A 25,327-nucleotide genomic window follows, 5' to 3' on the forward strand; every position below is an offset into this window, starting at 1 on the left:
GCCAAGGGCCCCCTTAATCTTTCCCCACTTCTAACGCTGCCTCATAATTTTAGCTTCTTATTTTGAAATAATTTTAGAGATACAGGAAGTTGCAGTGTTCCTATGTCCCCTTCGCCCAGCTTCCTACCATGATAGCATCATCTGTGACCCTGAGACCCCGTAAAAGCCAGGAAATTGAGGCTGGCCCAGTCTCATTAACAAAGCTGCAGGCTGCATCCTGCGCCTTCTGATGTTATTAAGCCCCGGGATCCGCAGCACTTTGGAAGCATTTTAGGATTTCGAGAATTTCAGCCCCGTCGTTTATCTTTTAGATGATTTTTGGATCTTTTCCAATTGGCAGTCAATGGCATTAGTTTTCGTCAGGTCAATAAATCCTAGAAGAGCCTCTTTAATATTTTTCCCAAGTTGTGCAGCCCATGTGGGGCTCTCTGGGCTTCTATCCCTGAAGGATGGACTGAGAGAACCCTCCTACCTGGGCTTGAGAAGTTCTTAGAGACGAGGGATGGATCAGCCCAGGCTGGTATAATGGAGCATAGCACAGAGATCTGGAGCTTGTGAGATAGGATCACAGTAACCAGCATGCATGGGGGACCTAATATGAGCTGCTTTCGTTTAATATTCTCGGCAGCTTTTGAGGAGACAGGCTTAACAGCCCAGTGCCCCCACTTCACAGTTTAAATTACTGTAACTCAGTGGTAGAGTGGGGACTTGAACCCAGACAGTCTGAATCAGAGACTGCTTGCAGCCTGGTAGGCCTTAGTCCTTGAATCAGGCCTACACACTTGACCAGACTGCTCTGAGCATCTTTGGCCTCCCAGCTCTGAAATGGGCTTGTCTGAGTTCTGTCATGTCTCTAATTTAAGTGCAGTTGGTTTTTCTGGGGAAATGGTTCTACTGGTAGAGCTGGGAATTCTCAAAGAAGCAAGCAAAATCCCTACCCTGCCCCTTGGAGACGCTTAAAGGTTGGGAGATTTCTATAGTCCCATTCAGTGTGATAGGAGCCTTAGTTCCCATTAATTTATGTCTTGATATGTTTTAATTAGGCTACCTACAAACTTATTTCAAGGTGCAAAATCCCAAGTGGAAGGCTGGCCCAGAACCCCTACATATGCTCCGGACTCAAGACTCAAATGATGCGTGTGCATCCTTCTCTCTCCCTGTCATGGGTACCATAAATGGTGGCATGCCACTAGAATGGAATGTGAGAACTTTATCTGCATGTACCTAATTGGTTTTTGTATTCTCTACCAAGGAAGGTTAAAATGAAGCCTGTTTATAAATGGTGTCTAAGCTGCACAGGCTGGGGGACAGGCTGTAAAAACCAACAGTGCAGAGCGCTGGGTGAAGGGCTTAATTTTCTCTTCTGGTTGGGGACTAAGCACATCACTCCACGAAGGTAAAGATTTTCCCACTTATAGAGGCTGTGAGGGATAAGCCTTGGCTCATAAATTTCCTCCATGGCCTCTCTTCAGTGCCTGGGAGATGGCCTGACTCCGGGGACCAGTGTCTAACCACATTAGTGCGATAAATTAAAGGGCCTAGTGTTGGCTAAATTGTCAGGCAGAGCTGTATGGGAGCTGGTCCTGAGATGGGAATTGTGATAAACAGGCTGCTGGCTAGCTCTTCCCGGGAGAGGGATCATTCTGATCCACATTCCCAAGCAATCCTAGGAAGGTCCCAGTGATGATCCCAAATTTGAGAGACACAATGCAATTTTCTGAATGATTGCTATCATTATCTCTGAAGAATAGGAAGAGATTCTTGGGTATGTTTTCTCTCTCCATTCGATCCCATTGTCGTCTTCATTTTCCTCCTCCTCCCCCTCCTTCTCCTCATCGTCCCCCTCCTCTGTCTTCCCTCTCCTTCTCCTTCTTCCTTTTCTTCTTCTTCCTCCTTCTAACAGTGTCTTATATATTTTGGGCTATCCTTAAACTAAATATGTAGCTAAGGATGACCTTGAATTTCTGATCTTTCTGTTTTTACCTGTGAGTGCTGGGATTGCAAATACGCACCTATCAAACACATGACCAAAGTAACTTGTGAAATAAAGCATTTAATTTGATGTTAGAGTCCATGATGGTGGAGCAAGGGCCTAAGGGCAGGAAGAGCTGAGAGTTCACATCTTGATCTACAAGTAGGAGGTAGAGAAAGCGACACACTGGGCATATCGCTAGTCTTTTGAAACCTCAAAGCCTGACCCCAGTGGCACACCTGCTCCAACAAGGCCACATCTTCCATCCCTTCTCAAACAGTGCCATCAGCTGGGGACAAAGTTTTAAAATATATGAGTCCATGGGGGTCAGTCTCATTCCAAGCTGAGCTGCATCTCAGCTTTCATTATTAAACTCTATGAATCTCTAGACTGGCAATGTCATTTACAGGCTCCAACGCAACATGGTGATATGAGTCCCGTGTTAAAAAATTAAGAACTTTAGAATGGGGCCAGCAGAGCGTTAAATCAAGTGTGCAGAGGGTTTGGGCTTGGGTTGGCTTTGTGAATGTGACTGTAGAACTGCTTGAGTTCTTGTCCGTCCAGCCGGCCCTGGAAACCTGCATGCTACTGAAGCTGCTACCCGATGTAGGCCACACAGAGAGAGTCAGATTATACATGTCCAGACGGCAGAGGTATGCTGCATTCTCAGCCCAGACCTCTGAGGAGGCTGGCTGGATGTCTTTCTGGGGACACGGGTATCTGTCTGGGGGATACTCTGAGGGAATGCTTGACGCACTGAAGTGACACATCATGATTTTTCTAATCAGTGCTGGGGTTTCATGTAACGCTCAGATTCTTCTACGCATCAAGACTCTTGGAGTAATTACCCCTGGGTTATTCAGAATGAACAGTGGCAGAGACCTAGATAGCTAATGAAGCTCACGGTCTTCACAGTTCTGCCTTGAGAAGACAAAATATGAATATGCATTTCTTCTAGAGTGTGTGTGTGTGTGTGTGTGTGTGTGTGTGTGTGTGTGTGTGAATCCTTGTGCCCTGCATGAGGAAAACAGGCTGACAAGCTGTGTGTGTTTATCCAGTGCTGTGAATGGCTGCCCTGAGCTTCTCTTTCTGGCTTTTTGCTTCTGTGTCTCAGTCCCAAGAGGGGAAGTTGATCTCCTCTTTCTTCTTGGCTTCTTCCCTCTGATATTTTCTGCTTGGGCTCTGCCCTCTGTAGCTGAGTGGAATGTTCTTGGAGAGAGCCTATGCTCTCAAAGGCCACCACAGGTCACCCTGGTTACTGTGAAGAATGCCACCCTGCGAAGTCAGGGGGCTCCCGAGGGGGACAGTGCATTTTGGAGAGAAAAGGAGCTACGGAAGGTGTCTCCCCTCTGGAGCAAGTGGCTGCAGAGCTTGGAAGGAACCGATCCGCCTCTTGTCAAGGCTTCATTCTCTTTCAGTGCGAGGATCCAGCGGTGGTAGGCTGGTCCAAGGGGTGGTAGGTGCCCTGTTCTTCTTGGAAACTGAAAGAAACAGAGCAGTGTCAAGGGCTGTCTCCCGGCCTAGGGCAGCTTGGACTTTAAAGGATTTTCAGTTGGAAACAGAAATCTTGAACAAGGATTAAAATTACCTAAACATTGATTGGGGCAACCGAGGGTCTCAGAGTTACACAGGGAGGGCTACCCATATACCACACTTCTTCAGAGCTGGGTCATGGGGCAGTGATGCATATGGCCTCCATGGTCACCACCTTTTGTCCTCAGTTTGTACTGAGGCTACTGGACCTGTAAATCCCCAGCAGGCCGGGATTCTTCTCTCACTCTGCACTCTCACAAGTTGGTAAATCTGAATGGGGCTATGACTCTTGAAAGCAACTGGCTGTCTTTTATGCCTCCTGGCTATGGGGAGGAAGCGTGGCGGGCAGCCAGGTATGCTGTGGCACAACAGGGGTAGGTCGGCTGTACCTGCTTGTCTGGAATTAGATCCTCATGGGCCGTAGAGCACTGAACCTGTGTTTAACATAGTCACTGAATTAACAAACACAGAGCTTGCGTATTCAGGCGAAAGCTGGTTTTGTTTATTTTTCCTGTTAAGACCGCCACAATCACTGTTTTGACTTTAAAAAAAGGAGAATAATAGAATTAAAACTCCGTGATACTCTTATTACCTGACATGAGAGCCTGCATTACTTGGATAAGTCTGGTTTAAAGATATTGGAGAAAAATTATCTTAATTGGCAAATTAAAAAAAAAAGAAAGAAAGGAGAATGAGGGAAACAGGAAGGCTAAATGTGCCCAAGCCAGTTCTGTCCTCGGCGAAGCCTCAGCAGCTTTTGCGTGGGGCAGGGTCCCTTCTGTTATGCTTGCTCACTGTGCCCGGAGTCTGCTGCAGTGGTTCCTCGGTAGCGCCTGTCAGTGAATGAAAGAACCAGGTAGTAGATTCCTGTCAGTGCCTTGGACTCAGCGTCCTGGACAGTGTCCTCAGATGGAAGCAAGCTGTGGAGCTAAAAGAAAAAGCAGGCGATGGTGTTTGGTCACTTTGTCCCGTGTTTGTCATAACTCCACGTAAGCCAGTTTCTCCAGCAGAGGCAGGTGGCACGGTACCTGATTACAGACGTGTGCACCTGGGTCCTGCCTTCATGAAGTTGCTTAGAGCCTTGAAGGGAACCAAGCGACCTTCTGGTTTCAATAGCAGCTAGGGGAGACTGCTGAGTGGTGTGTCAGTGACATGAGCCTACTCCGGGGAGGGTGGTGGGTAGCGTTCCAGAGCTCCAGACTGTGGGGGAGGAAGCGTGGAGGGGAGCCTAGGGCACTGAAGCCCTGAACACAGAGGCAAGGGGATAGAAGGAACTGGAGGATTCCCTGAAGGCAAATCTACAGGGATTCTGTGACCATGGTCTTGGCATTGGTATCAGGGGACCATCAGGAAAGAGGTCACCCAAATGTCAACATAGCTGATGGACCTGTGGCTCTCCTCCTAAGTTTTAGAATATGCTAGAAACCTGTTCCTGGGGACTGGATTGACCCCCCCCCCCCGCGGACCATTTTACTTATAACTATACAATTTATTTGTTTGTTTATTTGTTTGTTTATTTATTATTTCACATGTCCACCTAAGACTTTTTCCATGACTGTGTACCCCATCCGCCAGTGGCCACTGAGTGGTTGAGCAAGGCTTGTAACCTGCTGGCTGTCTTCGCAAGAAAGAACCATTTAAGACCTGGGCACTTGGAGGTCATTAGCTATCTGACTGCCTGCCGGATCATAAAATATAGCCCCAAGTGCTTATGAATGCTGCTAGCCACTTAGAAATGTATGGAGAGTGGAAGTTCAGTTTGGCACCTCTGAAAGGAAATGACGTTGATCTGATGGAAGAACACTCACCTTTCTGGTGAAGGTGTGCAAGGACTAGGCTGTTAGAGAAAGGCCCATGGGATCTTCTCCACCCCATTGGCAGAAACTTAACCCTACCCATTAAACTAAACTATTGTTATGAACTGTTTCTTCTTTCTCTTTTCTTTTCTTTTCTTTTCTTTTCTTTTCTTTTCTTTTCTTTTCTCTTCTCTTCTCTTCTCTTCTCTTCTCCTCTCCTCTCCTCTCCTCTCCTCTCCTCTCCTCTCCTCTCCTCTCCTCTCCTCTCCTCTCCTCTCCTCTCCTCTCCTCTCCTCTCCTCTCCTCTCCTCTCCTCTCCTTTCTTTCTTTCTTTCTTTCTTTCTTTCTTTCTTTCTTTCTTTCTTTTCTTGAGACAGGGCCTCATGTGGCCCAGGCTGGCCTTGAACTCCTAATCCTGCCCTCCTGTGCTCTGAGATTATAGCCATGATTTATGAACTGTTTTTAAACTGGAGTACAACTTACATCAAAAATATACGCCATAAGTATAGAGCCTGAAGGACGGTAACAAACAGCTCCCCCGTGGACAACCAGCAGGAGTATGAGTAACAATCTAGAAGTCCTGACCCTGCCGTAAAGGTCACTAGCCACCTCCCCACCCCACCCATGGGAAACCTCTTGCCTCACCTCCACAGCCTTGATCTTTCTTTTGCTTGGATCTTAGACTTCATGACAGCGGAATCATGCGGTATGTTTTCCTTTATGTTTGGTCTCTTTTGTCCAACACCTGCCTTTATGAGATTCTTCCCTGTTGTTGCTTGTTCATTTTTGGAGTTGGGTTGCATTCATCCACTCCACTGTGGGCTGACACTGCGAGACTTACAGTCTGGAGCGTTACAAACAGAACCCGGGCTGTTGCAGCTTGTGTCTTCTGGTAAGCCTGGGAGGTGTCTCTGATGGGCACGCGTGCAGGGGTGGACGGCTCGGCTGGGGAGGAGCTTGAGGGAGATTCTGCCAGCTCTTCACGTGATCGCAACAGGTCTCCCTGCAATGTGTTATTCTCCTGAAAAATGAGGTAAGAGGCTGCATAAGGGAAGGTGAGAGAGAGGACACCCTCTGTGTCCTGCCTGAACTTCCCAGAAGATAAGTTTCAGAAGGATGACTACTGGATTGATGGAGAGGGAGAGAGTCTTACGTTGGGACTGTGTAGTCTGTGTTGAAATTTGGGCTCTGGGGATTGGTCAGTCTCTGAGAAGGGGCTCACGACCGGCATTTTGGTCTCGGTGTTCTGGGGTATGTGCCTACGGTGGAGTAAAGTCTCAGGGCTAATCTTTGAGATGAAAGTGTTTGATTTAGAAGCTAGCCTGGAGTTTGCCCTCCTGAGAGGGGAGTCTGGGGCTGCCGTGCACAATCATACAAGGTCTTCAGGAGGTGGGAGAGGAAAGGAGTTGGAGCTGCTACACCTAGGCTGTTACCTACCCTCATGACTCCAGCCACATCGGTTCCTCCGCTGGGACAAACATTGCACAGTCTTCTGTTATGGCAGTTCAGGGAAGTGGCTCCCCAATGCCTTCGGGTTGGCAGGCTTGCAAGGAGGGAGTGAGATGTGCAACTCTGACCTCGCCTTCCAGGGCTCACAGCTCGAGCTGTCCCAACATTTCGGTGACGCTGGACATACAGCCTGTCCACCTGCACCATCGACCTCCCTGCATGACCCACCCTGGCAATGCCACATGGCCAGCAGGCACTTGTAATGTGACCAGGAAAGTCAAAGGAATGAGATCTTTGTGATTCTTTTCACTTCTCCCAATTTCACTTAATTTAAATTTAAAAGTAGATTCTCACCTCCAGTGCTGGAAGATTATTTTAAAAGAGTATTTGCAGCAGCTTGGGCATATGACTCCATAAAAATTGCATTATGAAATAAGTACAGATCAGTTACTCTTGGGTCAGATGGGAATTTAGCACCCAGAATGGGACATGCTGAAAATGAGCATTTTTCATTAGCAACTTCTCTATGAAGATGTATGGAAATAGCGACATCTTGAAGACGGTGGCTTGAACACACACAAAGACGAGCTTTTCCTGGGGCTCACGCTCAGAGCTGCTGGGAGGAGCGTCCTGTCTTCCCAGTCCAACAGAGGGCTCCGAGTGGGGAGGAAACCCCCATTTCCCATTGTCTCTGTCTCCTGGGAGTGGTGTTTGGGGATGACTACCCTTGAGGACCCCTGGTTGCTCGTGTGGGTCTCTTGGGCTCTGGTTGGCTGTGGGGGTCCTGCCCATTGTGTTCATTGTCCAAAAAGGGGGAACTCTGGTAAAGTTGGGACCTTGTTCTTCCTGTCACTTCTCCCCAGGTATCTTCCCGCCTCTAGAGAATGCATCCTGCAGCCTGCCCCTCCTCCCACCCCCAAGCTGGGTGTTTGTTTACTTTTGAATCTTTGATGTAAAATGTTGTATGTGGAGCTATGTTCCTTAGGCCATTTTCATACCGGTACACACTGTATGCTGAACATATGCCCGTATCCCCTACTCCCTTGTCTCACCTCTCCCCATTCTTAGTCCCTTCTGTTGCCCTAGACAGTTTTGAGTCTACTTTCATGTCATATCTTTAAGGCATAGTTTGCTTAATCTATATAAAAATCCAGATATCACGTGAACGAGAACAGACATTATTTGTCACTCTGGGATTAGATTTGTTCATTTCATTGACTTTTTGATTTTTTTCTTTACAGAGCGTCCCCCAGCGATCCTAGTTACTTTCTCCTGGAGCATGGTGGCCACGTCACCATTTCCAGGTGCCTTGGGGAAGCAGGCATGGCCACTTGTCCAAAGTCTTACAATTAGAGGGAGCAATAGCTGGACTTCAAATTCAGGGGAATACTTGTTTGGGGTGACTTCTTGATGTTGGTATATTCTGCATTTAATGCACACTGATTTCTAAATCCTGATGACTCAGTCCTTTGGACAAGAAAGACAGAAGATTGGACTCTGCTCTCGTGAGGACAAGTTGGTCACCTGGGCACATGCCGTTTTCAGATTGACCTCTGAGTGCATGTGTTCCCTACAGGGAGCTTGTGAAGGAGCGCGGCTCCAGTTTGTGCACCGGTGCCTGCCTCTCTGTTTAAATCCAGAGATGTATGTTTCTAGTACCTCAAACTGTCAGCGTGGGTCCCCAATCCCCTTCAGCCTTCTCCAGGCTACAGACCCTGCATGGTGCTCTACTGTGTCACCCTCTCATGCTCGGTGACCTGTATGTGTTGTCACAGTGAAGGCCAGGCCTTACCCCTTCTGAAATCCCCATGGCCAGTCCTGATGGATTCTTCTGTATTACCCTGACATTGTATCTCTGCTTCTAGTCCACTGTTCCCTGCTGCCAGTGAGGAGGGAGCCCTGAAAATTTCTGGGATAAACTTGAACTATGCAAGATTAGTGCTTCCTGGTTATGAGTCGCTGGTTTGTAAGAGGGCTAAGACTGCAGGATACAGTTGAGCCTGAACTGTCTGTTGGGGACTCAATGGGATGTTGGAGCGTAGGCATTTACAGCCTGCTTACTGAGTGCAAAGCACAGACTAATGGTCCCCTTGAGATGGCCTGGAGGTGGGATTGGAGGTCCGTGCTTCTGCATGGCAGAGGCTGGTGTTGAATCTGCCTCGTCCTGTCCCGCTGTGCCTGTGGCAGCGCGTCCAGGGATACATGCCCAGGCAGGCGTGCTCTGATACTCTCTGGCATGGATCATCTTGCTACACTTTCTTTGTGTACTCGGGGCCCAAAAAGCAGAGCATGCTAAAATAAAAAAGATCTGTTTTTATCATTTTTAATTTGTGTTTTTTATTAAAATCAAACACTTTAGAGCCATTCACAAGAAAAGGTCTCCTTTTAAAAGTAGACTTTTTCTCTGATTTTTTTTTTCCCTCATTTGGGAGCAGGGATATTAAGGTGTACTGAAGAACGTTTTTTAAAATAAGAATGTAATGATACTTTTCATGGCTGACATAGAGAGGACATGAAAATGGTTTCACCTTTCCCTGGTTCATATCTGAAGCATTTCAAGGAATCTGGTTTCTAGAAGAGACAAGAGAGAAGCCTGTCTCTATAACCTGTGTGTTATGACCCAGACCAGACAACAGACACAACCCCATGTCACTAAACACAGACTATAGAAATGGCGATGGGAATAGCGGTGGAAAAAACAGTTATGGTAGTCTGGCAGCCGTAGGACACTGGGCTTCTCACTCAGCGCTTTCCATGGATTGTGACAGTTTTGTCCCAGCTTGAAACCCAGGCTAAGGCTTGTTTTCAAGCCTGAGAAGCAGACAGTTGAATTTTTCTCAGGCGGTTGACTTATAACTCCAAGCTTAAGGCATCAAACACTTTGGGAAAGTGAGTTAGAAACGGAAGTTTGCCTCTCTTCTCCCCAAATAGAGTTGCGTTTTCAAAGGGCCGCGGAAGGCTCTGTCGAAGCACAGGAAGTGAAAAGAGGCAACCAGGCAATTACTCAGATACTTAATGTCAAAACTCTCAGCACCTTTGCCTCAATTAGTGAAGTAACTGAAGCAAAAAATGAACATATGGGCGATTCCACAGGCAATTCTGGGAATATCTGGCTCAAGTTCTCACCTTCTGAGGAGCAGGGGCCCAGAGGAAAATACAGGGGCTGGCAGAGCACTGACTCCGTGTGGAGTGGTTTGTGTGCTGAGCAGTGGGGAGCAGAGGGAGAGTTACAAGGACACAGGTCCTCATCACTAACCTCATTTCCGCTCCTCCAGTTAAAATGGAGATGAAGGGGCTGGGGGCTGGCTTAGCGAATAAGGCCACTTGCTGTAAAAGCTCATAGAAGTCAAGGACGCCTGTCCTATAACCCCAGTACTGAAGGGTGGTGGGCCCAGGAGCAGCTGGCCAGCCAGGCTCATGAGCTATGGTTTTTTAAAATTATTTATTTACTTACTTATTATGTATACAATATTCTGTCTGTGCGTCTGCCTGCAGGCCAGAAGAGGGCATCAGATCTCATTTCAGATGGTTGTGAGCCACCATGTGGTTGCTGGGAATTGAACTCAGGACCTTTGGAAGAGCAGGCAATGCTCTTAACTGCTGAGCCATTTCTCCAGCCCCATGAGCAATGATTTTTGTGTTTAGTGAGAAGCCCTGTCTCAAACAGTTCCGTGGTTTTCAATAGAGGAAAACATTCAGTGTTTTCCTTGGGCCTCTGCATGGGTGTATCCACAGTACAGACATACATACACACACACACACACACACACACACACACACACACACACACACACACATTAATTAAGACTGTCCTCTAGTTACCCCTGCCCAGTGGCCTTGGCGACCACTTGGATTGCACAATCTTAGGGCCCGGGACAGAGGCTTGCCCTTCTCTGCTTCCTTCCTTGGTACTGATAACTGAGAAAAATTGGGCTGAAGAAGTCTGAAATCTGCCCTTGATTTCAATAAATGATGTGAACAAAAATGGTAGGCCAGGAACCATCCATAGAGAAGAACAGGCAAGCGCTGCATGCTGTGTCTGAAAATGATTCCTCTTCTTTTGTGATCTCCAGAGATGGTTCTAAGGAGGCTTGAAATATGCTGCTACGACAGTCCTGATACGAACAGTCCTCAGGCGTGTTCTTTGACATGTGTGTTTGTGGAGTGCAGCGTCTGGGAGTGCCTGGTTACCTGGGACTGGAGGCTGTACTCACTGATGTTCTGAGAAGGCCAGCCAGTTACTTTGGGATCTGCAGGTAGCCCTCTCCTCCTTCAGGTGCAAAGCCCCTTTGGGGTGGGTCAGAACCTAAGGGGATTGTGTTAGAGAGAGGCTAATGTGTGGGACAAAAAAGGAGGCTGAGCCTGGGGCAGGCACTACACAGTCCTGGGAACACCGAAAAACCTGTTGTCTTAGAAAGACATGATAGGGTTGGGCTTTGGTTGATGAGGGAGCAGTGTGGCGTACAGGGAGAGAACAGGCTCTTGGCCCAGACCTACCCCTCCAGTATGGGGATGCTTGGCCTAAGTTGGGGTTCCCCTTCATGAAAGGAAATGTGTCCAGGTCTTTTATAAATTGTGAAATGAATGCTGTGGGCTGGTGTGGGGAGCAATATTTGGGTTCCATTCACGATCCCCTGCAGCAAGTGTTTGGATGTGAAAATCCCAGGAAAACTGTCAATCAAACTCTGTCTGGTTAGGTCATCTGCTGATTGTATTGATATGGAAGAGTGGAAACTATCCTAGTTTGGGAACATTGAGAAGGTCACTAGGATTGCTCTGTGACCGTTTCATAAAAGGGGGAGTCGGAGTGGTGAGGAGGTCGGAGAAATCGTGTCCTGAGGCAAGACAGAGACAGCAGAGCTAGTCCCAGCCCTGCTGGGCTACTCCTAAGTCCCCCATTTCTCTTATGTGCACCTCCAACTCTTCCCATGCTCAACTTCATCACCCTCTACTAGGGACACCTCCCACTCTTCCCATGCTGGAGGAGAGTCCTGACCTCAGCCCTCTCTAGTAGGGACACCTCCAACTTTCCCTATGCTGAAGGGGAGTCCTGACCTCAGCCCTCCCTAGTAGGTACACCTCCAACTTTCCCCATGCTGGAGGGGAGTCCTGACCTCAGCCCTCTCTAGTTAGTAGGGACACCTCCAGCTTTCCCCGTGCTGAAGGGGAGTCCTGACCTCAGCACTTTCTAGTAGGGACACCTCCAACTCTTCCCATGCTGGAGGGGAGTCCTGACCTCAGCCCTCTCTAATAGGGACACCTCTAACTCTCCCCATGCTGAAGGGGAGTCCTGACCTCAGCCCTCTCTAGTAGGGTATCTATTGAACTCCAGGACTTGCCTCCCCACATAAGCCCCAGCAGATCCATTATGTAACCTGCCTTTCCCGAAGTGTAGAATGGAGAAAAGCAGCTGAGGGAGCCACAGCCCAGGAGAGAGACAGGAGAAGCAGGGTAATTAGGGGTTTTAGTTCTCTGAATTCTCGATGTTTTTGAAATACTTCCAAATTCCCTTTATGGGAAAGGAATGAAATGTCCACAGGGAGGAGGGACCCCCCCTCCCACGCACACTTCTTTTGTCCTGAGCTCAGCACCTGGGATTTTATGGCGTGTGGTTTTAAAAAAAAAAAATGGTGTGGTCTGAATACATTCAGAAAATTTGCCTGACGGGGGTGTTAGAGCTGAAAATGGGGCAAAACAAAGGAAAATGGAGAAAACAGAACTTCTGCACACAGATCAGAATCATAATTTACCAAGACGTATCATTCTGTTGTTTTCTGAAGTGTGAAAGCTAATTTAGAAGGGCAGAGAGGCGTACTGGGGTTGGCAGGAGTGCCAGGTCCTGGGGCCTTTACCGTCCCCTGTTCACAGTCCCCTGCAGAATGAGGTGTGGGCATCAGAAGCTCTCCAGGCCAGGGTCAGCCTCCCACACATCCCCATATTAGTGACAACCTCCACCAGCAAGATACCAGGAAATGCATTTTCAGTGACAGACACTAATCCCAGAGAGGCAGAATTTAAAGTTCTATTTTAGATATAAAAATTGGAGCATTTATCAGGAATGTTTACTTGTGGCTGCATGGGGTTTTGACGCATGCTGATGTGTCCCGTGTCCTTTTCTGGTGTCCTTCCTATGGGACACGTTTTTGAAAGTGAACAGAGGCTCTCCCCTCTGCACCGAGCACATCAGCCAGTAATTGAGGTGGGTGCTCTCAGACACCCGCAGGGATGCCCAGCGGAAGGGGCTTGAGGGGCAAGGGTCTAGTCAGGGAGAAGCTTTGGTTCAGGCCTACAGCATGGACTGCATTGATGGGCCAGTGGGACCAGTGGTATTTGGAAAGAGGTACTGGCCAGAGGCTGAGGAAGGCACAGACTGGGACATAGAGGCAGACAGGACAAAAAGATGGTTGTGGACAGGTGGAGTTTGGTTTCTCTTTTAATTCTTCCCATGATGCAGTAATGGAGCAGCCAGTGACTCTGGGTACCAGCCTGATGATGGAGGAAGGACTGGAGGCAGCTATTTCTCCAGGGCCACACGGTTGGTGTGGTTGCTGCCTCACCTTGGGTGTCCACTGTCCTGCAAGTACCACAAAGCCCAAACAGGCCTGCTCAGCTCATCCCGAAGCACCTAGTACTCCAAGTCAAGTCTCATGTCAGCTTCTCAGCCTGCTGCGCTTTTGCAAGTGTATCACGCAGGCCCTTGACAGACATCGCTACTAGCGCTGAATGGACCCAAGGACTGGGAAATGTTCAGTGAGATGTTTGTTTTTCAGACAGAGACCAGAGCAGTCACTTGGTGGGAAGTTAGTTGCAAGATTCTTTCCCTTTTGACTCTTGCTTTTAAGTCCAGGAGGAAGTTTGATCTCTGAGAATAAACCCTACTTCACAGGACAGGGTATACATGCCCAGGTCTCTGTGTGTGACTTTGCACTCTTCTGTAGTTAATTCGGAGGTTACAGATTTCTCATATCACACATCATTTGCTTTGTGGGAGTCTGTGCTTGTGCCAAAACGCACTGATTATTTTTTGAATAAGTGCTTTCTCTCCCCCCCTCCTTTTTTTTTTTTTTTATTAACTTGTTTACATAGAGCTGAGGACACAGCAGTTCTGGGGCCAGCCAGCTGGCTTCATGTGCTTTGTTACAGTCTCCCCGTGCTCTCACCTGGTCTCACATAGTTGTGAGTGGCAGTGACCCCCCAGCTAGTGATGTCCTTGACATGCTGGTTGCAGACAGCCACAGACAGTCGTGATTCCAGTGTGTCGCAGCAGCACCTGGCAGACACCAGGATTCTTGGAGAACTTACCCTTGTCAGAGCATTGATGCTTACCTCCTCAGCTTCAGCTATGGAGACTTGGGGAGAAATTAATGAAAACAAAAACAAACAAACAAAAAGCAAAATTCATGGTCTATCAGGAACTTTTAAATTGTGTGACTAATAACCCATGGGGTGAGGTCCCCCTTCTGATATAGACAGCATATCTATGTTTAGTGTCTTGGGTCTATAAATAAATCCTTGGTTGACCTACTTTACAGATGTTGGAAATTTAGATTCTAGGTTTGAGTCGAGGTTGCAGAAATCAGGTCTGGTGGGCCCAGTGTTCTGGGGTTCCTATGTTGGCTTTGATGCACTTGAGGGTGAGGGCCTCTCTGTATGGGATTGTTCTCACCCTGCTAGTCTTCTGCCTTAAGAATTCGGGCATCATTCAGGCATGGCTGGGGCTTCTGACACCAGACCAAAGTTACTATTGCTGGCTGAAATCTTTGCAGATCTAGGGAAAGGAGAAAGCCATGACAGGATGGGGGAGGTGGTCACGGCAGGGATTTTCAAACTCTGGCGGCATCAAGGAAGCATTTTGCTTGGATGATCCCATTAATCCTCCAGCATTTCCTGCTGCAATTTTCTCTATGCTGAAGGGAAGCAAACAAGCCCAGAATTGTAAAGCATTTGGCCTGGGGACACACAGCCAGGAAGAGATGGATGCGGTCCAGACGTGGGCTGTGTTAGTACTTCTCGGTTTTGGAGCCTCGTTTTTTTTAATACTTTCCTCCACGTTTCTCTTTACACCAGAGTGTACCTACCTGTCCATCTCATGGACCATACAGTCACGTGGAGCCACAGGCAAGGACATCTCTGTTCACGGCTCCTTAGCTATGAGTGAGTAACTCATGGAACAGCGTCTTCCAGAGCTGAATTGGGCTTCTGCTTTTGACTTGTGTGCGTATTCATAAAGATCTACATTCACTCTGGGGAGTTCTGTGGTCTGCTGTTGGGTATCCCATCATTGTGACAGAGAAGGCAAGAGACAGCGTCCTTTCTGGGATGGTCCTCAAGTACATCATTCTCAGTCAAGTGGGAATTCAACTGATGATGATGAGGAGGAGGAGGAGGAGGAGGATGATGATGGTGATGATGATGGCAATGGCAATAATGACAGGAAGGACAACGGTTGAGCCTCATGCTGTGGCTAGTGGGGGAATGTTAATAACAAAGATACTTGAGAAATGAGGGGTTAAAGTAAATCTGGGTGTTAACTGGCTTCTGCTGTTCTTTGCACCCAACCCTTTAGTTTGATAATCCCTAGCCTCAGGCCTCATCTCCATCCCTTGTTTACCTGTCAAGTGAGGACAGCAAGGAGTGCATGTATTTAAGTGCAAGGGGGGGAAACTGAAGCCAAGGGCGTGGTTCCAGCCTGTTTCTCTTTGTCCTTGCTCTGTTGCTTAATGTTCATTATTTCTTAACTGCTATTGTAGTTGCAAGAGGAAAATTTGATCTAAGTGAACATCCAAGCCAGATGGAGCTGTGCAAGCGTGAGGCCAAGTGCCCCAAGCTCCACCCTCGGTCACTCCTGGAAACTGATTGGTAGGGGATGTATGCATCTCCATGCTCAATGGAGAGAGGGCCAGTTGGGGCTTCTGCTGTGTCTAGATCTGCCTCCTGCTGTGACTTTTTTAGAGTAGGCTCTGCCCGAGACCTCTGATTCCCTTCTTTTGGTACTGCAGAGGGGCTACACTTCACCTGGAGCATTGTGAGTGGTCAGTAGATGAGGATTTCAGTGGGTCCTTGGCATAGGACCAGCCAGTGCCTACCAGGCGGCCTTCCACGGTCCCCCAACGGTGAAAGGGAGCATGACTTCTCATTTGATCATGTACTTGGCTACCACTTAGTCTTAAAATGATGTTAAAATTTAAATATTCTAAACATGGGCTCTTGCATTTGTCATGCAAGTGCCTTGTACCCCCAGGTGCGAGCAGCTCCTCGCATTTTAGAGGTCTCCAGAGGCTATACTTGCTTGCCTCTGGCCACACCTGGTAAGGGCTGGTCTGTTGGGGACAGGTCATGCATGCTACGTCCAGCGTCACCTTGGAAAACCGTCTGGAAGACACTGTCAGATGGGTTGCATGCTCTTTCTGTCAAGAAGAAAGAGGTCCCACTGAAGTATTTCAGGAGGTTCTCCCCACTCAAGGGTTAACCAGACTCTTCTTTTGCTTATCGTTGAACATAAAACAATATTTAAAAGTATTCAGATCAGGGAGGCCATCTGGTGGGGAGCTCACAGCTGCTCCCCCTTTCAATTGTGCTGCCTCTAATTTATTCATTCCAGGGCTCGGCTGTGCATTTGCGAGATCATTATTCACATTCTGTGCTCAGTGTGTGAGTTCTGTTCTATGAGAGACCCCGTGAAGGACATCTGGGCTGGTCCTTCCTGCTACTCAGGATCTTCTCCCCTCTTCCCAGAGTCTGGCAGAGTGGACAAGGAGGATCTAGGGATCCAAAGGTGGACAGGGTCATCTATTTCCTTTGGGGTCTCTCTCTCTCTCTCTCTCTCTTCCTTCTTTCTTTCTCCCCCTCCCTCCCTGGGCACATTATCTTTCATTCATTCCCCCCGTTGTATTGGGGGAAGTGGTTGGAGGGTGACTACAAGCCACTGCTCAACTACTTTGTACTCCAGCCACATGAGAGCCCAAATTGCCCTTGCCTGCAGGAATGTCACTGTCCCCAGTCGTTACGGTTTGGGGCGGCACATGCTGAAAGCTCACAGCCAGGCAAGAAGAAGAATAACTGGCTCTCAAACACCTGAATTCTTGAGACTATTGGGCCTGTTCGGCAATGTGATGCCTTCCATTTCTACTTTTAGAAGAGGATGAGGGTCTCCGTGATGAGGGAGTTTGTCTGCGGTCACACGACTATTGATATAAACGTTGTGGTTGGTGCCCAGTGCAGATTCTTGGGTCCTTAGACGCTTCGTCTTCAGGCCCACGTTCTCTGCTGTCTCTGTGAGTCACACCAAGCAGGAAGTATATGGCATGAGTGTCGTAGCCGAGCCACCTGGACCGTGGGGATAGCGGTTACGCCTCTTGCCTCTAATATTATCAGAACATCGAAACCTGAACATCCACAGCAGCGCTAGGTTGGTGTATTGACACAGGTCGGTGTTCCCTGGTGTTGCTCTTGTTACCAAGCTGCAGAAGACCTGTTCTGGAGCATTCCTAGGAACTCAGTGGAGCATCCTGGAGTTTTCTCCTGTCACTAAGGTGGGAGTATTTACCGAGTACCCACCCAATGGGAGGCCCGTGCTCTTCAGAAGTGAGCATCACTGGTCCCCACGCTTCTGTGCAGCTCACATCTAGCCTGGCTGCCTTGCCTTAGTAGTCTCAAATCCAGACTGGCCAATTAGGTGTTGGCTGACATGCCACCCTGCCAGCCTCTGTTGGTGGCAGCTTCATCGAGTGGTAAAGGTCAAAGGTCTCAGACTTTCCAGTCAAACAGACCCGTGGCTTTCTAATCACGGTCTGTTACTCCACTCAGGGGCAACCTATAGTAACCAAACTTCATGCATTGCTTCAGGGCCTGCTCACCAAAATAGCTCTAGGGAACATAGCTGCTGGCTAGCTGTGTGGCTCTGGGTATGTGTCTAAACATGCTGTGCCTCAGTTTTCCACATGGACTTTGAGGATCCGCATGCTGGCCTTGGGGAGTTAAGAATGGTTGGAGCTGGATGGTGGAGGCACACGCCTTTAATCCCAGCACTCGGGAGTCAGAGGCAGGTGGATCTCTGTGAGTTTGAGGTCAGCTTGGTCTATAAGAGCTAGTTCCAGGACAGGCTCCAAAACTACAGAGAAACCCTCAATCCAATCCCCTTCCCCCCCAAAAAAGAATGGTTGTATGTGCCCTTCCACACATGACTGACCCTGTACCAGTATTTGTTTCTTTCTTTCACTGTTTCTGGGCTCCTTGGGAACCCTGAATCTACATGCTCCCTTGGGAGTTATGTCCAAAGGCCACAGTCCCTATGTTCCCCAGAGCTATTTTGGTGGGCGGGCTCCAAAGCGAAGCACGAAGCTCGGACCCTGTAGGCTGCGTCTGAGTGGAATGCCGCAGACAGTTTACTAGCCCGGCTTGAGTGGAAGCTCTAGTGCCCTGATGATTTGAATTACCACTCGAAATAATAGAATGAGTGCTTGAAAATCATCGCCCTCCAGACACGCTGGGCTCAGAAACAGAAAATTGCCTGCTATGTCACACAGACCTTTAGCGTTCTTTCTGCACGTGGAAATCACCCGGCGGCACCTGCCGTGTGAGCATATTGGAAGCCCCTTGCCCACTACGCCTTTGTGAAGCAAACCTGATATGTCACGACTATTGACGAGACGGGGCATCTGGCTGTCTTTGACTTGGTCAGAGCTGGAGCAGATGGACGGACCCACCCACCCACCTGTCCCTGCTGTCAGGGACTGTCGCTCTACGCATTGTCACTGATGTTAGTGTGTCTCCAGCCCCTAAGCGAAGGTGTGTCTTTTGCAGTTTGCCAGGCACCAGGTGGGGGTTGGGGCTATTCCTGTAATGGGGCTGAACCGTTGTAGCAGGCAGGTGATCATGTTTCTGGAGTCCCCAGAGTCTGTTCTAGAGTTAGCTGGATACTCCTGAGCTCTGGACTGTGGGGCCCCCACATTCATAGCCCCAGCAAATTCAGGCTTTGAGCATGGTGCAAGTAGTTGATACCTCGCGACGGACAAATGGGGCTGGGGTGGGAAGGGTGGTCTGCTCTTGGGAGAAAATGCATGGCGAAGCTTTAAGAATGGTTCTGTGGAAACTAATAAAGCAAGAGCTGTGCTGGCTTTTAAATATTTTCTCAAAACTAGTGACAGAGCAGTCGCAAAAGGCAGAAGTGATGATGGCAGGTTTTGTTAAAGAGAAATCAATTTCAGGTCCTATGTCTGAAAGTGTTAAAGCTCAAAGGGGAAGTCCCCAGACTATGGCTCTCATACGGGAAAGCTAAGGGCCAGAGAGAGGCCACAGTTCATGATGACACTTGGCATTTGAGTCTGGTTTGAGAGATGGAGGGAGTTTGGCTTAGGACCCTCGCTACCCAGCAGCTCCCTGCCATTCTGAGAGGGTACTTACTTGAGACTTTAAAGTTTGGAAACACAGCCCTCCTTCGAAACACACAAGGAAGCTGCAACTGGGTACTCAGCCTCGAGAGCATTCCTACAATCTGGCCAGTCTCACGGAACCTGGCCTGTCTCCTGCAGGAGTGAGAAGGGACTTGTATAGGTGGGTTCCTGGACCTGTCTGCTTTGAAAGGTCATTTTTGTGTTTCTGTGGTCTCAGATGTGCCGATGCACCCAGCCCTGCCTCTTCCTCCTCCTTCAGCCAGCACCTGGCCCAAGGTTCTTGACTTCCTGCGGCTCCTTCTCTGTGCAGGGCACGTGGCACCAGACCCCGAGCCAACAATGCATTCAGAGAAAGTTTGACAATGTCCTACTTCATCTCCTTTGCTTTGGGTAGTGCCTTCCTCCCCTCCCTGTGCAGAGCCCCTGTGAGACAGAGACGCTGATCTTTAGGCAGACTCTTGAAGGGACCAGGAAAGAGAGGAGTGAACTATGGGTCTGGCTGAGCTGCTGACCACTTGAGGCTAAGCTAGATAGTAGTCTGAAATCAGGGTGGCCCTCTGTGGAGGTTCAAACAATGAAGGTGGGGTGCCAGGCCTTTGACTCTCTTGCTGAATCTGTCTCTTACGAGCTACGTGTTCTTGGGAAGCAAAGAACCATGCTGCACCTGTTCCCTCGATAGAAGGCAAGGCTTGGTGAGCAGGTGCCTTTAGGCTTGTACTGCCTGGCCGATAACTCTGGAGTGCATGGGTTCACCTACGCTCTGAGTATACCCACTATCGTCTTCAAGATATGCTAGAGATTTCCCATTGTAAATGACCCTTCAGGAGAAGTTCTAGGTGTCCCCTGTGGGTTTCTCTCTGTTGCAGCCATCTTCCTAGTTTCCTCCAAACATTTAAGGGCAGGCATGGTTCTGGAAATTGGGCTGCCGTCTGCCTCTTCTTGAAATCCGTGACCTCACATTGGATGCGGATGGTGAAGTTGGACAGCTAGGCATAGAATTATAAGTGTGTTGAAAGCAGGTAGCCCTGGAGTGAGGGCTTGAGGCTTTATCCAGTGATGAAAAGACTGTGTTTTACTTACGGAAGTTTGCTGTGTGCCAGCTGTAGATTAAGCAAAAACTCCTGTGGTAAGGGTGATACACACTTGGGGCCAGCCAGGAAGAGCCTGATGACCGTGGTCAGGGAATACTTGCAGACGAAGCACTGATAGGAGGCTCCAGGCACCAGGAAAGATGAAATTTGGCAGGGAACCTATCAGGGTCAGATTACAACAAGGACTTGCTAGGGGAGAGGACATGGTGATAAACGACAAAACCGTCAAAGAGGCTAGATGGAAGGGCTGGACATCCTGTTGGCGAGTGGGGTCAGTTGTCCAGATAACTGAAACAAAAGAGCCATGTCTGTCATACACACAGATTCGCCAGAAGCTTGTTTGGTGTGTGGGGGCAGTTGTGGCCTAACACGGGAAGAGCTTCCTTCTGGCTTCCAGCATTGCTGTGGCATTGCCTCCTTCTGGTGTGGGGAGAAGAGAGGCTTTCAGAGCAAGAGTCGACTCCATGATTAGCTGGATCCCTGGCGGGCTGCTTTGGCTGTGTTGTGCTCTCCTAAGCTTTACTCAGACACCGGCTTCATGCAGCTTGTAACACACAGTTGTTGCAGCTGATCTTTGTAGCCCTGGCGGCTCATCACCTGTAGCACCCTATTGGTTAGCTTTTACTACGTGATGAGAAACTCAGAACATGGCTTCTGGATGGATGGCTGGGCCAGTTGAGTTCCAGCTCTTCTGTGTTGTCCTGGGCTCTGCCATCCTTCTAGTGACTCAACCATGTTCTTCTTGTGATGACAGCAAAGAAGCCAGTTGGATGAATAGGCACACCCTGTGCCTTTTCAACGTGGCTTAAGACTGGCATGTGGTCTCTTCTACTTCATTCTATTGGCTAAAGTAGGCCACCTGACTCAAGTTGAAGGGTAAGGAAGTAGTCTACTTTATTGTAAAGCACTAAGTCATTCTTGTGATATGAATGTGACTACAGGGAGGAATAATAAATAGGGCCAAGTAATACAATCTGTCCTAAGTAATATTTATGAATAGTAATTAGAATCAGTGTTACTGTGGGCCAGCATTATGTATATGCAATGTTTACTGACGTTTATTGTTTATGATGGGTCACCCTCATAAGTATGTTGCAAACGTTAGTTCACTTGATGCTCATGGCAGTGGTAGTCTATCGGTCTTTTGATTGGTCTCACTTCTTATTCAAGAAAACAAAGAGGAGAGAGATTGAATGTCTTGTCAAGGTCAAACCCAAGCAATTTGGCCCCAACATTCAGGCTCTTAACTCCAAAGCTGTGAGTGGTCTATGCCTGACCGTCTGCCATGTGGAAATGCAGAGGCCCAGGTAAGTCACTTGTCTGAGGTCCCTTGGTAGACAAGAGCTTGGAATCCTTATTCACCAGATCACGATGTGTTTTCTACAATGCTAGAGGATGCTGAACGTCAAGGCGAGGAGCGAATCCGTTCTGTTAATTGACTGTAAAACTTTAGGTGTAAGATTGACTCTGGAATCTGAGAGATGGCTAAATTGGTCAAGCAGTTACTGTACAAGATAAGGGCCTGTGCTTACACGCATAGCATGCATGTGGAGGATCCCTGGGCCTTGTATGTCAGCTAGTTTAGCTAAATTGGTGAACTCCAGGGTCAGGGAGAGGCACTAGCTCAGGAAATAATGAGGAGAGCAATTGATGATGACATCTGTTGCCAACACACAGACATACACACACACACACACAGACACACACACACAGACACACAGATACACAGATACACACACACAGACACACACACAGACACACACACAGATACACACACACAGACACACAGATACACACACAGACACACAGACACACACACAGACACACACACAGATACACACACAGACACACACACAGACACACAAACAGATACACACACAGACACACAGACACACACACAGACACACAAACAGATACACACACAGACACACACACGCACACACACAGACACACACACAGACAAACACAAAGATACACACACAGACACACAAACAGATACACACACACACACACAGGTTATTGTTTGTACAGAACTCTGTCAGCCTTCCTTCTGGTCTAGCTAGTCTCTTCATATCTTTGGGCTGACTCAAAAAAATTCCTTCCTCCACTTACTGATTAATATTCCTTGACAAAAAGAGTATTTTCATATACAAAGCCCAAAGAGAGATGTCAGCATTTAGACATACTAACCGGAAGAAGGCTTTGTGTTTTAGGAAAAGGTTAATTAAGACCCCTCGAAAAGTCTCCCCTTAAAACATAAAAGTAAAATCATGTAATTAGCTACTTTCCCCTCTCTCCCCCCCAGAGGGCAGACATGAATGTTTTGGCTAAATGAAGCTATTTATTGAGGTCCATCCAGATCTCCTTTGAAGTTTCATACATCTTTCTTCTGCTCTATCAGCTTCTAGCTACAATAATTTAATAAGTTTTTCCTAGGGTGAAATTGGATGCCCTTTATCGATCTTTCACTGAGGGGCATTCAATTACTTAATCTAAAGTGGTATTTCTGGGTCTCTCAATTACAATTTTGTTATAAATGGTCTGCTAATGATGCCTGGGGTACATAGGTTAATAGGGGGCATCCAAGCAAAGGCTGGGTAATTGAATGCTTTCTATTTGGGGACCAGTTATCTGATCTCACAGTATCACCGGGTTCCCACACTTTTGGTCCGCATCCACGGGGCACAGCGTGGAGCTCTGCCTGGGAGGTGGCAGAGCTGTAATGTATCCCTGAGTCCCCTGGTTTACTACATGAATGAAGGCACCGAGAGCCCTGTCTAACCTGAGACGGTTGGCACCGAGCACTGGCATTCCAGCCAGGCGAAGTGCGGGTGGAATGTATTACCTGTTTCTGAAGGAAGCACACCTGAGTGTTAAGTTTCTGAGTGGCTGTTTACTGGGATCACCTGTGGTGTATGGGAAACGCCTGCGAAGGGACGGGATAGCAATCTGTTCTCCTTCTCGTCCAGGCACGTGAATTGGATCCCCCCCCCCCACATTGAACTGTGTTATTTAATAGCTACACAGCTCATGGAGAGCCTTGGGAAAGACTATGTAGCATGCCTCTCTTTATGCACTTGGGCCAATATCACCTCTGATTCTAGTCTTCAGGGCACATAGAAGCCAATCTCTACTTCTTCCCCAATGTGGTTGCTACCTTCTCCAAGCCAGGGCAAGTCCCCAAGGATCTACCCACAGCTAGTTCTCAGGGGCTTTGATTTCCTTCAGAGTGTCCCCCTCCCTTGCTTCCTCCATTTCTATAAAACCAGGCTTTTTCCTGTCCCTCAGGCTTCACACAGCGGCACCTCTGAAGTCACTGTCTCTCTTCAGTGTGCATTGAATGCCTTCCTCTAAGACAGGCTCCATCTGGGGGAGATTGTGCCCCCAAGGGGACCTTTGCCTGTGTCTGGACCTGGTTTTGCCTGCCCTATCTCAGTACCTAGACGTGGAGACTAAGGATGCTGTTGAACGCCTTGTGTATCCTATAGTGCGGGACAGCCTGTGCTGGGAGGAATTATCTAGTCCAGGCCCTGCGTTGTGGCACTGAACAGTGTTTTCTCATGGTTTCACCGTTTGGGAGATTAGTGGCTCTTATTGGTGCCTGCGATTATCATGTGAACTGTGATTTCCTTTCCAGCTCGATGCCCTGGCAGCACCCCTGGCCAAGATGGAGTAAAAGCCAGCTTAGGTGGAGAGAGACCTCTCTTGGGGTCCCCTCTGCACCTTTCCTGTCCACCCAGGGACTGGCTTGTCCAGAGGCAATAAAGGTCCACACCCTGCGCTTAAGGCACCAGTGATCCCGTTACCTGGTCCCAGGATGGGTCTTCATCAACTCTGCTGAGATGTAGTTCACAAATGATAGAGTGTCTGTATGGTTTTGGTAAACCACAACAAACAGCAAACAATAACAAGAAAAACACGAAAAAGAATCCTTGTAAAAATAAGACAGTTTCATATCTTTTTCTTGAAGAAATGCTCACTGTCCCCTTCCTCCAGAAGTGTTACCAATTCCAACCACTTCTTCAGTTTTGTGACACCGTCCTGGACCCTTGCCATTCAAGGTCCGCACCCAACGCCTGGTGTCTGAGGGCTCATTCCCAAGAGACGGCTCCACTTCCCTTCTCTGTCATGAGTGTGGGGTTCCCAACACCGACACTTGTCCGAATTGAACACAGTGGCAAAAGTTCCTAGGATTTCCCGAGTGGTTTCAGTAAGTCCCTGGAGGAATGCCTTGCTCTCCAGGAAGGGCCCCAGCAGCAGTTTATCAGGGGAATGTGGACTGGTCAGCAGGAACACAGCCAGTCAGGCACAGGGAAGAGTACTCACGATGCCTGTCTTCACCCACCTCTGTGTGCTCATCAATCCCGAAGCCCTCAGGTCCCTGTGGTTTTGAGTTTGGGCAGAGGTCTTAGGACATCAGGGAGATTTATTACATCATCTGTCACCGGGGATTCGGTCTTCAGTTCAACTTCCTCCTACCTGAAAATTTAAGTTTTTAACCGAGGCTCGGGCTTTTAGAAGACCACTCCCCATCTTGAAGCTCCCAGTGGTTCCTAGCGCCATTAGCTCCGTGCTGGGGGAGGGGAGCTGAGACCAAATACTAACTATACGTGTCTGTGCACATGTACCTACATACTACATCTTATATTGACTTCTGGTCTCCACCCTAGGATGTACCCAGCACACAGTTGGCCTTCAGAAACTGTGTACTGAATTAGTGAATGAATGAAATTAGAACACACGATGTTACGGTGTTTTGGGGAGTAATCTCCTTGGTCGTTTAATGAGTAGGAAATCAGTCTTGGAATGGTTTGCCTGGCTGGAGGCAGAGGAACACTAGGCATGTTGGAGCCTGTCCTCTGTCCCATCCACCCTCATTAACTTTATCAGCTTTCCTCATTCCTAAACTTTATTTACTTTGCTTGAAATAAGATAGCTTACCTCTTGGTTAGAAATGTTCTGCCTATTCTGCTGGATCCTAATGATGTACATTCTTGTTTTGTGGCTTCAAAGTCCATGTTTGGTTTTCTTTTTTTTAAACCAGCAGTGAGATAGAAGGGTGTGAACATCCTCCCACTGAGTCCCTGCTTGGAA

General features: G+C 48.3%; 1 protein-coding gene and 1 long non-coding RNA gene across 5 annotated transcripts in view; one reads left to right on the top strand and one right to left on the bottom strand.

Annotated features, from left to right (window-relative positions):
- Chst15 (carbohydrate sulfotransferase 15) overlaps positions 1-25,327 on the top strand; it is an 85,053-nt gene that overhangs the window by 19,284 nt on the left and 40,442 nt on the right. The window lies entirely within an intron of this gene.
- LOC148121459 (uncharacterized) lies at positions 2,038-6,193 on the bottom strand. Its single transcript, XR_015738418.1, has 2 exons — positions 5,947-6,193; positions 2,038-3,453 (listed from the first exon to the last, which is right to left on the bottom strand). It is a non-coding gene; the product is annotated as an uncharacterized LOC148121459 (long non-coding RNA).

This window comes from Myodes glareolus, chromosome 7, assembly GCF_982192425.1.
Source record: "Myodes glareolus chromosome 7, mMyoGla1.1, whole genome shotgun sequence".
NCBI lineage: Eukaryota > Metazoa > Chordata > Mammalia > Rodentia > Cricetidae > Myodes > Myodes glareolus.